The sequence below is a fragment of the Lagopus leucura genome, unplaced genomic scaffold (assembly GCF_019238085.1).
Source record: "Lagopus leucura isolate 7727_CA_CO unplaced genomic scaffold, USGS_WTPT01 Super-Scaffold_100001, whole genome shotgun sequence".
Taxonomy (NCBI): Eukaryota; Metazoa; Chordata; class Aves; order Galliformes; family Phasianidae; genus Lagopus; species Lagopus leucura.
In genome coordinates this window covers 45,118,932-45,134,593 of record NW_024962262.1, presented here as the reverse complement: position 1 = coordinate 45,134,593, position 15,662 = coordinate 45,118,932, and the positions used below count along the sequence as shown (strand labels likewise).

The following is a 15,662-nucleotide window of genomic DNA, read 5'->3' as shown; positions in this document are numbered from 1 at the left end:
TAATTCAGAGTGAGAGATTTGATAAAACAACACATCATGGTAGTGTATGGAACGGGCACACGCACAGCAGAGCGAGCACCTCAGAAGGGGATAAAGCACAGCCACCCATGTCCCTGACGTGTGCCCGACCACCACACCGTTGGCATGACTGTGTTCATTCAGTGAACGGAATAACGTAACGGGAAATGGTCAGTTCTCAGTTGGAAATAGGAAATGCCCACTTTTGCATGAGCCTTGTTTCTGGCAGGGCCCTGCAGAGCTCACTTTGACCACCAGAGGTCAGAAGCAAAACATCTCAGCTACACCCCTGAGCCCTCATTTCCTCAATCGCTGTCCTGGAGAGGGAGAAGCGGAGGAAAATGAGCAGAAATACCGCTTCATTCACAGTGAGGAGGATGGAGACAGCAACATGAAGGACCGCAGGCGATGGAGGCGGAAGGTGGCAAGGTTAGCGATGCGGCCAGCAGCCTGTGGGCGTGGGAACTGGGAGGAGTGAGGGAAGATGTGCCCTTCATACTTCACTGAATATAACACGGGTTTGTTGACATTTGCTGCCCTTTTGTGTTTGCTTATTCATGAACACAAACGTAGGAAACTTTCTGTGTTTTTCAGGAATGCAGACAGAACCTAAAAGCCCCGTCAAAACCTCTGTGGATTTTCAAAAAAGGCACTTTCAGCTTTCCTGAAATCGTGCTTTTATTCTTTGCAAACACATTTCTGGAATACTAAAAAAGCATCTGAGCGTAATAAGCAACCAACAGAGCAAATTTTCCCAGCCATAAAGCCTGGATCAGCTCATGGGTGAGAAATAAGACCACATGATCTCACTGACCAGCCATAAGGCAGGAAAATTGGAAAGGCTGCAGAAATCTCAGGGTGGAAATCGGCTCAGATTTATCCACACTATAAATCTTTAAAGAGTTGTTTAAGCCATGAGCTGTAAACTCTGCGCAGACCATTTGTAGAAGGAAATGTGCTTTATCAGACAAATTACTCATGGCATAACTTGACCTCCTCTCTTTGCCTCTTGGAGTACAGTTGTGGGCTTTGTATGTTGGAAAGGAAAGGACTGGGGATGGCAAAACAAAATGGTCTTTTTTTTTTTTTATTATAATTCAGAAAGCGTTAAACCAAGCAACTGTGCTGCAGAGAAAGCACCCTGGCTCTGCTGCAAAGCACCAGCATGTTCTGGCTGGAGCTCCGTGCACTGTCACTTACTGGTGGCCAGGATTAGTCATCTCCTGTGAGGAACACACAAGAAATGGTGTTAGACAAAAAGAGAATGACACTAATGAGCTAGAATCTCCCAATTCCCTCTGCAGTTTTACAGCTCTATGACACACATGCTTTCACTATGAGTACAGAGGAGTAAATATATTCATATTTTGCAGAAACAGTTGCTCTAAGAAAGTTCCATAGTCTGTTTTTACTAAGACATAAGGCTCTTGAATAAAATTATGTTTATTTCTCAAAATTGGTAAAACATGTTTCTGAGCAATGACTAAAAGTGTGCTTCATCTTGCAGTGAGCTATTACATACCTCTCTGAAAGAGAAGTTTATTACTGAGATCCTGACAGCTCATTAACTGCCTTACTGTGCTATAATAAAACTCCCATCACTCTATCTTCACAGCAAAAGAAAAGATAAAATGAACAGACTGTTTACATGTTGCATGTGATCAACAATCGCAGAAACACAGGCCCCCAAGGCTCAGTTCACTGCCGCAGTGTGGTTGAGATGGGACCAGGGAAATGAATGCCTTCTGCAGAGGAAGGTCGCCCCACCAGGGCTCCCCCCTGTCTGTCTTGCTGAGGCTCAGATGCTAGGGTTAGCTTCAGAGCTTCAGCTGTTATTATTCATGTTATTTGACCTTTGTGGAAGGTGCAAAACAAGGAGCAGTTTTTGAAAACATCAGGCTTGATCCTTGTAGCGCTAAGCTGCCTCCATCAAGGTCTGCTCAACCACCATCAGTTAGGATTTTTTCCTGCCTCCCCCTGTTAGGGGCTGATGGGTTAAGCAGTGATTTCTGAGATAGTTAGATATTTTTGCTGTTTCTAGCAGCTCTCCAGAGAAGCTGGAAAAGGCCTTCAAGATCATCAACTCCAACCACCAGCCTGACCTACTGAGTCTCAGACAGCTTCCATCTTTCCCTTTTGTTGATCCCGTTCCTAAAAAGCTCAGGTAAAAGAGACTCGGAATTTTCTAGGATATAAACGCATCTCCACTGATGCAAATCAGGCCAATTATTTTGCATCCTCTCATAGCAGACAGAGAGGAGTTTGATCTCTCATTTCTGTTATAACCCTTGATGAACTGGTGACTGGTTCCCGTCCTTTCCTCACCCCTACCCTCCATTCTTTCCCGAGTAAGTACAGCAAAACCCTAGAATTTAAGTGCAAGTAACATTTTGTAATTCTCCTATCATACTTCATTTTTTCTTCAGTTCTCTTTGCAGCTTGTCATATCTGTCTCTAAAGTGTGGCTATCAGCCCTGGGTAGAGTAACACTCTAGCAGAGGCCTTATCATTATGGATCAGAGCATGTTAAATACTCCTGATGCCTTGCACATGACATTCCTGCCAGAAAATCCAAGCATGGGAGTTGCCTTTTCTGCAGCACCATCACACACACATTTTTTCATTTCTGAATCACAGTAATTGCCAAATTCTTTTCCACTTTACTGGTGATTTGCTGTTAGTTCTTTATTGTGTATTTCTGTATTTAAATCTTATGACTAAAGAAAGCATTTTGCATTTCTCCCTACAGACCTTGAGTCACTTCTCTAGCCTGTCAAGATCATTTTAAATGCTATCCCCGTCCTTTGAAATACTTGCATCCTTTTCCAGCTTGCTGTCATCTATGAATATCAGAAAAATATTTTTTATTATATCTTGCAAATTGCCAAACACGACTAAATCTAAGACAAATCCACACCGAGCATTATTTGAAACAGAACCCAGATTGACGAAAAAAAAAAAGCCCAATTCTGCAAATGTTTTCCCTTCAGTGTATGTGTCCTCTTACAAGCTAGATGTCTAAGATGCTGTCACAATAGGTGGAGGCAGGAGAGCTATGTTGCTCATCTACAAGTAACCACACTGTGATCAGGTGTATTTGTCTTCAGGCTCTCTTGGTTGCATGGGCTAATGGCTCTGCTCAGCTGTCCTGAGGTAGGCACACAGCGATGCCCTCAGGGCAGCCTTACAGGGCTGGCAGGTCTGACACAGGAGGTCCACTCCACTTTGAAGTTGTTGCTGGAGGTCAGCCAGGAGGCATTACAGGTGGTACTAGCACCTTTATGTGGACAACTTCATTAAGCCCTAGATCTCACTACAAAGGGAACTGAGAGAGCTAGGTTATGTGTGGACACCTACAAGGTAAACAAGAAAAATACCTCTGTATGAATCACAAATCTGAAGCTGAATACTGTCATACCTATCTTCATTTTTGTTTAGGGGAATGCCACATAGAATAGTGTGAAAAGCCATATGAAAGTCAAAGCAAAGCAAGTTTGTTGTTATCCCCGGGGCCAATTATTTGGTCAAAGACTGGTTTGATCTGATTCTTTTTGATAATCCCATCATCCCTGGTTTTCTGTCATTATGCTATCCTTTAGGTTCTCCTGCGGTGTTTTATTAATAATTCACTCTAAGCCACAAATTTACATTCCCTGAGCTCTGGTTTTCAGGACTCTTCCATACCTTTAAAATAAAAAGTGCCATACTTGCTATTCTGCACTTCTCTGAGATGTCCCATAAATTCTTGGAGGTAATTGTTGGAGAATCAGAAATTGCTTCATTTAGCTTTGAAGTTTTTCCAGCATGTTTTTGGCTGAGCGCCACCAAAATGAATATCTCTGTTTACCTGAATGCTGTTTAGCTGCTTCTTTTGCAAGTTCATTCTGCATTTATTTTCTATTATTGAAATTCACTGTGGTAAGTATCAAGTCCTAGATATTCTCTTCCTGATGGCTGAGACTGATGAATACTTAGACTACTGTTGTTCTTCTCCCTAATGAGCTGTTGAAACTATGCTCTCTTCTCTTCTTGTTTTCCTGTATTGCTCAGTGCTTCTTACTTTTCATAACACGTTTTACAACTTGGTCATTCTGAATTTAATATAACATACTATGGATGTCATGACTAGTGGAGAAGGATTGTTGTTCTTTCCTGAGGAGCAGATGCTGGAGTCAGTTACTATCAATATTATCTGACAACAGTATGAAAACCAATGATGTGGGTTTTTATCTTTAGTGTTATATTACTGCGTGATTACTTCAGCAATATACATGAAATGGTGTATGAATGTTCTTTCTGCAAGATGTGCTGAAGAAGTCTTTACGTGGCAATGGACTATATGAGGCAAAATTGAAGGATACGGGCAGTACCCTGGATATAATCATCTTTAGTCTTGCATCTTTGCTTCTAGCATCTGCTTTCAGGTCGTTGAGATCATTTTTGTCATCGCATTTTCCCTTGTACTCACCTCAAATAGCAATCCAGACACTAAAGATAGCTATTAAACAAGGTCATGTTGGAAAAACGATTATTCATTTATTTATTTAATTCTGGTTAACTCCAAATATTTATTCAAACTATAGAATTTCTGAGAGTGTCCAGCAGTAAAGGACAGATGTATTTGCAAAAGGCAAGTAGCCAGTCATTCAGCACGGTTGTGATTAAAGCTCAAAATGGTCTTGGATGCAATCTTTTGAACTCCAAATCATGGCTCACTTGATAGATTGATGCAGAAAATGTTTACACTTCATTATGTTGAAAGATGATGGATAAGTTTGCAACTGCATTTGATCAGTGAAGTGTAGGAACAGGTCAGATGAAGTAGTGGAGAGAACAGCTGGAGAAATGAGGACTGAAAGTTAATTGTAGCCAAGATTAATTTCCTTTATTTGGCTGTGTGGGAGAAGGGTTTGAAATTGTTTGGAAGGTGTTTTTAGTTTCAGAAGACAATAATAGTATTTAGCATTACACATGACATTAGGCACATGATTTTCATCTATACATTTCAGTGCATTTTCCAAACACTGTTGTTAATCTTCTTGCTAGGCTTTGGAAAGGGAGGCTCTGACAATTTAGTGAACTGTTACTTTGCCCCTAATTTCCGCACCAGTCCACAACATAGAATCATGGAATCATTAAGGTTGAAAAGACCTCTCAGATCATCCAATCCAACCATCAGCCCACCCCCACCATGCCCACTGACCACGTCCCTCAGTGCCACATCCACACGGTTCAGGAACACCAGGGATGGTGACTGCACCACCTCTCTGGGCAGCCTGTGCCACTGCTTCACCACTCCTTCTGAGCAGAAATATTTGCTAATGCCCAACCTGAACCTCTCCTGGCTGTTACTTCTTCATCAGTTTAACTGAAGTAAGCAAAGCAGTTAACATTTATTGCTATTCCACATAGCATCGTCAGGTGTGGCTTCTCGTGATTAATATAACTTATTTCCTCGTATTCTTTGGGGTTTTTTTTTGTAACAATTGGTCGTCCTATCACAAGAGGCTGACCCCCCACCCCCCTTGCTACAACCTCTTTGAGATGGTTATAGAGAGTGATGAGGCCTTCCATGAGCCTCCTCTTCTCCAGACTGAATGATCCCAGTTCCTGCTGCCAGGGTCCCAAACCGAACACATCACTGAAGGTTGGAGCAGATCCAGTACAGAGGCCTGCTGTCCTCACTCAGCACTTCTTCAGAGCTCAGAATCAGAAAGCCCCCTCCCCTGTTAGTATCACTGGAGAAAACAGTCAATGGGTTCTGTTCTTCCCGAAGAATTATTTTGCAGTCCAAGAGACAAGGCAGCATTGCAGCCTGTCTTGGATAAGCATTAGTTAACTGGCAGTTTGCTTAGACTGTAGGGCTCTGAACATGTAGTCTCCTTGCAAATTGTTCGAATATTAGAGAAGTGTGGTCACAACCAGATGGAGGCACACTGGAGTATCTCTCACCACTTCTTGGCACAGTGTCAGGATGAGACTCTGCTACATAACTCCTCTCCCTTCAGTTTTCATGGTTTTCATGGTGAGGAAGCCTGGGTGAGCAGGCCTTGATGGCACCTTCCACCCACATCCCCAGCCTGGTGAGCTGTGACCTTGGAGCATGCACTGACACCTACCATGAGATTCCTTTGTGCATCTGCTGTGTGCAGAACATACATGCATTTGCACATGAATATAATGGGGAAAAAAAAAATAAAATTACTTCCTATCAGGTTGTCATGGTTCTATGTTTTTTTTTGTTTTTGTTTTTTTTGTTTTTGGGTTTCAGTATTCCACATCAAAACATCATGTAGTGTACGGGGCATTGAAGTGTCACTGCCCAATCCCAGCTACCTATCCCTGTACATTACAGAAGTCACGGGATCTGGCCCTTCCGGGTGGGGGGGCGCTCTCTTGCTGCCTGGCAGTGGGTGCTGGAGGGTGCTTTCCTAGCCGTTCCAAGCTTTTCAGGTTTGAATCGGTCCCGGGAACTCTCTCTCTCTCTCTCATCTTGTCTGATTTATTAATCTCAATTGCAATTAAATTGTATCTATTGTGTTATCTTGTATTCCGATATTATAGTAAAATAAGTTTTCCTCCATAGATTGTTGCCGCTGTTCTTTTCCTCCCTTCCTTCCTTCCCATTTTGTGGGACTGGGGTGGGGGGGGGAAGGGCAGAGGCCTGTCGCCCCTGTCACGGACATAGATTGATCTGGTCAAATCCGTGACACAGGTATGTGCAAAGTGGAAAATATCTGTGCTTTTTGGCTCAGTAATGTGTTGTTTTCTCCTTGCTCTTAGGCATTACAAAATTACATCATTAGAGATTTTCATGCTCTGTTCCATAAGTGCACATAAAATGTCTGGTCAACTAGAGCGCAGTATCCACTCTGTATCCTCTGTATCTCTTAGAAATCACGGGTTAATTTCTCACCCGTTGAAAGCAAAGGCAAAATTCCTGTAGACTTTAATGAAGCCAACACTTTCTTCTTGTGACTTTGCCATCATTAAGCAGAAGCCATTTGGCTTTAGATACTGAGTGTCTCATCATTCTGAACAAACTGCCAAGACAGGAAAAAAAAAAGAACGCTTTTTCAATCACTTTCATTCGTTAGGAAATCTTGAGTTGTACACAGACCTTTCAGTTTTTTCAATATGTGTTCTGTCAGTTTGTCTCCTCTGAGAGAGCCCAATTATGCATGTGCTGCAGCCACATTTTAAAACAGACATTCCACAAAACAACCGATTTCACATCGTGGCTGCAACATATAAAAAATACCATTTGCAGTATTTACAGATACTGACTATTAACAGGGGCAATCACAGAGCAGATGAGCATCTTTTCAACTGGTGTTTGCCAGTTTGGGGTATGTCTCTGGAGAAGGAATTTTGTGGAGGATTGGGTAGCTGTGTGCCAATGTTAAGTAGGACGGTGAATTTTCTTGAGTAACACAGTCAGATGTAGTCCTTACCAGGATAATTAAATAGCACACCTCTCAGCATCCAGTAATGGTGTAAAAATTGCAAATAATATTTATCACATCAAAGTGACTGGAGCTAGCGTGGAGCACAGGTCCTGCTCGTGTGACACAGGCAAAATAGCAGGGAAGTAAACAGGCATTTTGGCTGAATTGTGCCTCCTTCCATCACATGGCTTTGAAATCTGAAAACTTAAGGCTTGAGAGCAATCAGTTTCACTGATAGTCTGAATGGAGAAATAAACAAACATGTAAATGGTGACATCTCATATGATTCTGATGTTTCTGTACATTTAGACTTCCATGCATTTAAACAAAAAAAGTGCAAAAAATATTCAGAGCATTACTGCACCTAAGAAGCCCAACTATTGAAAAATTACTGAAATAAGGTATTGCTATTTTAATAAAACCCTATAAAAAGAGTACCTAGTTCTTCTATGATTCCTTTCACTCAGTGGTATCAGCATGCCTTACAAAGAAGAGCAGTATTAGAACTGCTATTATAATTACCATTATCGTTGGCCAACAAGAAACATGCATGTCTGCATAGTGCAGACGAACCCAATCAATGCATGTGTACCGAGCAGAAATACCTATAAATATTCATCTGAGATATTATTTCAGTAATACATCACATATCAACAGAATTGAAGTGATTTTTATAAGGGGTGAGGGGAAATTATTTTCTTCCAGTTTATTCACTCAATACAGATGACTGGTGATAAAGGACAATGGCCTTGAAATCAGCATTAATCTTCACAAATGATTGATCATTTAATTGTAGAAGCTTTCTTGTCTCTAAATAATCGCTGCTTGATACAGAATTGTACTTGAAATTTACAGGGTAAACACCCATCACATTTTAGACATCACAGAATAGCCAAAGATATAATTATCTGTTCATCAATGGTATTGTTAAGCATAGCACGTAGGCACTGAAAATAAATCCCCAAATACCAAAACCTCAAGCAGCATCCTAATTGAAATAAAACAACCTGCCTACACAGGTTACTGAGTAACTTAAAGTTAATATATTTAGCCATAAATGTTGCTCTGTGTTTAAAAATAGAAGCATGATCTGATGTTTGGGGGTAAACTATTATGTTGCTGTGAAGAAAAGCTGTCAAGATGGGAGGAAACAAACAGAAAAACTTCAGTAGTGGTATTCCTAGACTATATTATTATTTTGGGATTAGGTGTGAGTGATGCGTTTAACATTTACGCTAGAGATCAGCGTGGAAGGGTTTCATCCAGTTCTTTTCAATCAAGAAATAGCTCCTTCTATGACCTCTCTAAAGAGTGATATATGGACAAGTTATGGCTAAATTGTGTGATGCTGCTAAAGCTATTGGAAGATAACAAAGGTTGTTGGCAATGACAAGTCGCAACATTCAGTAGAGAAATCTTCCTTGTTCAAATTTTGCCACCATAGGGGAAAAAAAAAATAGTAGAAAAAACTTCAGAGAAAAAGGAAATATGTTTGGGAGTAGAGCAAGTGATTACCTTGTTCAGCCAAAATCTTGCCCAGAATGCAGTTGGTAACCATCTGCCTTTGTACTATTTGTCTGTGGCTCTGGCTGTGCCTGACCTACATGTGACTCTTACGAGCAGATGTGTACCAGGATACAACAGATGAGAGAACTTAAGCCTCTGCCAAAAGGACTCCACACATATTGGGAGGGATGAATACCAATAAATCAGGATCAGATGGGATTCATTGTATGGCTCTTTGAGAGCAGAGAAACAGTTGAATACTTTTATCTATTAAATGAAACAATACAGGATTTAATAGTAATACGTCTTCCTGCTGTATTTGTCTTAAGCCATAGCACAATGCTTGTGTCCACACAGGACCTTTTATTTTCAGGGCATTAAAACCTGAATCACAGGTTTGATGCCTGCAAATCAAGATCCACCAAAATGACATTAATTCCATCCTATTACCTCCCACTTACCTTGTATTTATACTTCATTTAACTTGTATGAATGAGTGACTGAGGCATAATATCAGAGTTCTCAGGCTCGAAGTATATATTTAAGATATTTCAGGAACTGGATAAGGGAGGGGAAGGTACTAATTGGAAGGATTAAACAGAGAAGTGAATGCACAGTGTTGGGAGGGGAACTCAGAATGCACATGGAAGGTACAAGACAGAAAAAATGGGGAGAAATGTGCTGTCAGCCAGCATTACATAGAAATGGAGATAACCACAAGTTGATCTGGTATCCCATGTCTCTGTGATGCAAAGCAGCCTGTTACTGTTCAAACTGGCTTTCTGTGATAGGTAGTTGTAGCTTGGTCAGCCAAAGAGGGCCTGTACTGAGGGGTTTCTGAGGGACAAGTGTTAAGAATGAAAGTTAGGGCTGTATATGGGACTGAAACTTCAATTTCATTGTCTTTCTAGTACTAGGTTTACGGTCCTATACAATTATTTTAAATGTAGTGTGGCTTTAATTGTTACAGCAGCTTCCAACAAAGCTTCATCTAAGGGTCTCCGTTCATCTGACTATGTCTCATTAGAATCATAGAATCCCCCAGTTTAGAAGGCACCCACAAGGACCATTGAGTCCAACTCCCAGCTCCACACAGGACCACACAAAAATCAGACCGTATTTCTGAGAGCACTGTCCAAATGCTTCTTGAACTCCGGCAGCTTGGGGCAGTGACCACCGCCTTGGGGACCCTTGCCAAGGCCTGAACACTCTGGTGAAGAACCTTTTCCCAACACCCAGCCTGACCTTCCCCTGACACAGCTTCATGCCGTTCCCTCGGGTCCTGTTGCTGTCACCAGAGAGAGGAAATCAGTGCCTGCCCTTCCACTCCCCTCATGAGGAAACTGTGGTCCGCAGCAAGGCCTGAGATCTCCCTTCAGACTGTTTATGCAAAGAAGTATCTTTCTCTCATCTAATATCTGGGTGTACGACATCACCAGTTAATTTATCACGGGCAATTCATATGCATTTGTATCAGCTGGATACACGATGCAGTTAGCTACAAGATTTTAAACAGGAACGCCAGAATTTTTCTTAAGGAAAACAAGTGGGCAAAAAAAAAACAGAAGCAAAATTGATGAGAAAATAGAATACATTTGATTTAATAATGCATGCATCTTTGCAGAGGCAGATGAACAAATTTAGAACAGAGGGATTTGTTTCCTTTTTGTGTTACTGTGATTATTAGTAGCAGTAGTATTAATTTAGCTCTGTTATTTTAATCCCAATATGTTTTCAGAATCAGAGATAAGTGTTTGATGTCCTTGAATGCAAATGAAAGCTGTAACACTTAGTAAAAAAAAAATTTTTCCTAACACTGATTTCTTCCCTGCATTGATGTGCTGTAACAAATTCCTGAATTCCCTCCTCTCGGTTCAGTTTTGCACCTACTGCAAAACTGACTGAGATCCTCAAATCTAAATGATATTATTCAAACAGTGAGCTATCCAGCAAATTACTTTATTCTGTACTCAGCCAAACAAGACTCTCCCTGGGGCTCTCACCTCCTGGTTTCTGGGCTCTCAGCTTTGTTTGCATGCTTATGGCCCTTTCCCAGAGATGCACAGGAGCTCAGGAGCAATGCTGCTCTCTCTGCACATGTTTGAAGAGCAGAAGAGAGCTTTCCAGTTGTGCTGTTGGGATTACATGCACCTTCTCAGTTTCTCTGAGTGCTGGTGGTCATGCTGTTTTGGTTTATCCTTTCTGTTGACAGATGGTTAATAAGCAGCTAATATTTGAGTAATGCTTCTGGTACCTGCCCTCAGTTGGTTAAGTGGCTGTTTCCCAGGGGCTCAGCTCATTTGAAACGTGAGGTAAGAGGAACTGTAGGGTCTCATTCACAAAACCCAGCCATTTTGCAGCTGAGAGAAGACCTCCAGCAATATTTTAATCCTGCATTTTTCACAAGGACTACAAGGCCTTCTAGTTAACCTGATATTTAAAGTAAGTAGCAGCAATTTGTAGAACTCTCTGATAAAATTATATCAAAATGACAGTCTCCCTGGCAGAACAAGGAAAAATTGTAATGCTTTATTCTGCACTAATGATTCAAGAAGTACAAGTAGACTTTCAGAAATGAGGTTACAGAAATTAACTGTGTGGTTTTTATTTGCGTTATATTCTTGTAGGTTTCAATACCACCTTCATGCTTCAAAATTTCAGTGAAATCACAAGACAGTACATCAACGGCAGCACTGAGGAAACAATCCTTTTTTTTTTTTGCCTGAAAGTTTGTTTAGTGGACTAACTCTTCTACTGAGGGTGACGCACCCAGAGAAAGCATAGCCTTATCTGTGCCAGAACATTTTTGACTGAACCCCAGCAACCACGACCAAACCATTTTAATGGGCTCAGCGAACTTGGTGGTCCTTGATGTTTTATGGAATTTGGGCCAGACACTAATTTCTGTTCTTTCTGAAAGAGAGGTTGCACCTAAATGCAGGCAGCTACAAAGAAGATGTCTCTGTCAGAACCATTTTCCTACCCACTCTTTTCTTATCAGCAGAGAGAAATGAGCCCTTCTCACTTGTGATTCATCTTGTCCTAAGGTAATCACTCAAACCAGATCAGATGAATCATGAGCTAGAAATGCGTGTTTCTAGCCATTAGTCTAGGAAGGGAACCCTAGTTTAACTTAGGTGGAGACATCTACATGGCAAGTGCCTCAGGTTAGGTGAGATGAATGCTCTCAAGTGTCTCTACAGCGTTTCTATGTCCTTGGTAGAGTAGACAGGGATGATTTGCCATAATAGAGGAAGTCTGCATTCAGAACAGGATCTTCCCATGTCATAGTTTGCTACAGGGCACAGTCCCTTTCTTTCTGGAAGTCAGAACAGAAATAGGGCAGCTTCGCCTGCGGTGATAAAACATAAAAGACAGAAGTGCTCTCCATAAAAATTTAGGGATGCAATGAAATTGTACCCTGCTTCTCTAGCAAAGAATTCATTTTCTGTATTCCTGGAAGGAATAAAAGGAAAACATTGTGGTGATTTAGAACAAAGACCCTTTGTACCTCTCTGCCGTGTGCTTATTTTGGGGTTGTTTTTTATTTTCTTGGTCAGGAATTTATTTTATCTGGGAATGAGGAATAAGAACAACAAAATACTTTAAATGGATTGATAAAATCCAGATGCATCTTTGAAGGATAATAAAACTCTCAATTTCCTTTTGTTTACAACATGTATCCTATACAAAAATCTAACCGACGAGAAAAACAGAGCTCACCTCCATACTTCTGTGTTTCTGGAAATGTGTCTGTATTTATTACTGGCATCTGCTGCTGGTGACAGGTCTTGAGTACAATCTAGAAGTCCTGAATAACACTTGGCTTTCTTTATTACGGTAAAAAATTGCATTTGCAGGCTCACAGCAATTAGCAGAAAGACTGTATTTTGTTCTGTGTGCCCTTTACTTGCAGTAATCCAATATTGAATTGCCTCAGAGGGTCTCAGCAATAACTGGGTCAAACTCTCTCATAACTCTTTCTGCTTGACCTGGAAAATTGACACTACCATCAGAGTGTGCGATATATATGCATACCATCCAAACACCGTGTGTATTTCAATCTAGCACTCAGTTCTCTATTTATTCACCCTCCTTTTATGATTTATTTGAAGTTTGCCTATACCTCAATTTTTCTAAACCTATTTAGCCTCTCAATAAAGACCACTTAGCTGCTAGCAGAAGCAAAATTCATCTTCACGCCGCATTTATAGTGAGCATGTTCTAATTAAGTCAGTTAAAGTAGCTATCTGCAATTCAGCATGTCTGAACAGCTCTTCATTCATCAGTGATCTCCTGTAAACATTTAGGACATCTTGACCTTGACTGGCTGTGAGTGTAGAAAATGCAATATGACAGAGATTCATGGGCTTCTTCTTGGCAGTAGGGTGACAGTGTTTTAAGCTGCTGCTCCAAGTTGTTCCCCATCACTACTGCAAATGACAGCTAATGGAGATCACATGGAGACCTTCTGGCAGGAACTAGGAGGTAGGAGTGGGGGATCTTTGTAGAATCGGAGATGTGAGGTGTTACAATGTGGGGTCTAAAACTTGGTAAACCTGATTTTTCTATATTAAAAATAGACCCAGATTTAACTGGCGTAATCTTCCCCCATGCCTCTACACCTGGTTTTGTTTTTTTTTTAGTTCTACTTTTATACTGATTCTTAAGCTCGCAAAAGTTAGTGGATATGCAACCAAAGTTTCTTCATTATCACAGTTTGAATCTTTTACTACTTCTGTGTGCAACATTTTCCATTTCGGTCATAAAGAAAGTAAACATTTTAGTAAATGTTAATATCTAGGCTTCTGAGCCAGCAGAACAGGTTAAACTGAATAATGGGTTGTTTGTATGCATGAAACCAGGTGGACAGGGAAGGAAGTATTGCTGCACATGTTCCCATTTTTTGCCCAATGTCCAGAGATTAAAGCGATCCCCAGAATATGTGAAATACAGAATTAATTCCTGCAACAACCAGAATGGATTTGAACCTACATTTACTCTCAGGAGTTTCTAAACACTAGGCTGTATAATGAAAAGATACTGCTCTTAATGCAGCTCTTCTTCATACCTGAAAAGCGACTGGCATCCTGGTCTTACAAGTCCCAGATGAACTCCCTGACCTCCGCTCTATCCATTTTTTCTCTGCCACAGGCAGAATTTATATTTAACCCACGAGTTTTTGTACAAAGCAAGCACTACATTCTTCACTTCTTTCTCTGTGTTTTGAATGATGTCTGTATTTTGTGCTTCATTTCATGAGGGATTAAAATCTTGAAATAGATTCGCTATGTTTTCCGTCAGCCTGAAGTGATAGTTGTTATCATTTGCTTCTACAAGGGAAATTTTTTAAGTTTCCATCTTGGCTCATGTTTTATAGCTGTTGTTTTTAAATTTTTCACTTTGAAGGATGAACTTGAGAATCAGTTCTTTAAAGAATCCTAATTTCTCTTTGCTCTGTTCATTATACAATCTGCTGTCAACTGCCTTGAGGTTTGGTAAGGTTTCAGACACTGAATGTCCTTGCCAGTTGAGACTAAGCTTAATAATTTAACAGCACTTCCAGTGTTCAAAGCCAGGAGAGTTTGAGCTGTTAAGCTTGCTAGTTGTACTTCCACAAAGTCCTATAGTATAAAGGAGAGTATGAAACGCTGGTAATTTCCAATCCACCAAGGCAGCCTCTTTGCATTCTGCTCTTATTCCCTAACGTTAAAAACTGCTAATTAAGCAAAATGAGCTCAGCTACAGCTTTATTAAAAGAAATTTCACTTAAATTTTTCAGAAAGGAATCCTGACAAAAACTTGGAAAGTGAGGTGAAGATAAATTTACTCTGAAGGAAAAGGACAGTGATATAATCAAGATACAATCAGTGATGTAACCTAGATAATTTTGATGTTCATATACACACAGTGGACATATTTCCTGCATCTCATCCCACCAGCAAGAGACAGTTGAAGAGAGGTGGATTTTACAATTCTATCTGTACTCCACTCCATGAAAGCTAAGGATCACAATGAATGAAACGTATTTTTTATGCAGAGAAATCACAGTTAGGTATTTCCTCCAGCAGCATATTTTCCCTCTCGGTGATTGGCTAAGGATACATCTCCCTCTGAAGGGTTGAAGTTAGGCAACAATGGGGATCCAGAGAGAGGTAGCAGCCTCAGGCTTTTCTACAAAGAAGTCCTGATGAACATCCTATGCTTTCCTATTTTTATCTCCATTGTGCTCAAAAAAATTCATAAAACTCCCTATTAAACTAAAGAATAAGAGCAGCTATAGGCAGGAAATGAAGGTTTGATGATATTTGGTTAAAGTGATGACCAGCCTTTTGAGGTCTGTGGATAGTGCGGTGAAAAGTAAGACTTACATGGACTTGTAAGGAAGAAACAAACACACGCATATAAACAAAAATACAATAAAATAAATTGACAAATGCCCTCACTGAAAAGTATTTGTGTGAGGTTGGTGTTTTTTTTTCCCAACAAGAAAGAAGCAATGTGGTTATGCTTTTGATCCCATTGTCAAGTAAAAGCTCCAGCTAGCATCCCCTAAATGCAATAAATTAACAGCAAAATAAATGAAGATTTGGAGCATGGTGCTACATAGAAATCTTGCTTGTGAAGGTGATATTTCCTATCACCTGAGTGGGTGTGGCTACTGAGGAGTCAGTGTCTTAGCCCACATGT

The 15,662-nt window shown here is 40.6% G+C and overlaps 1 long non-coding RNA gene across 1 annotated transcript in view; it reads left to right on the top strand.

The window, feature by feature from the left end:
• Window positions 1–312: 312 nt before the first annotated feature.
• LOC122177778 overlaps window positions 313–15,662 on the top strand; it is a 50,539-nt gene continuing 35,189 nt past the window's right edge. Inside the window, exon 1 of the long non-coding RNA XR_006178147.1 lies at window positions 313–447. This is a non-coding gene — a long non-coding RNA (uncharacterized LOC122177778). The remainder of the gene's footprint in view (window positions 448–15,662) is intronic.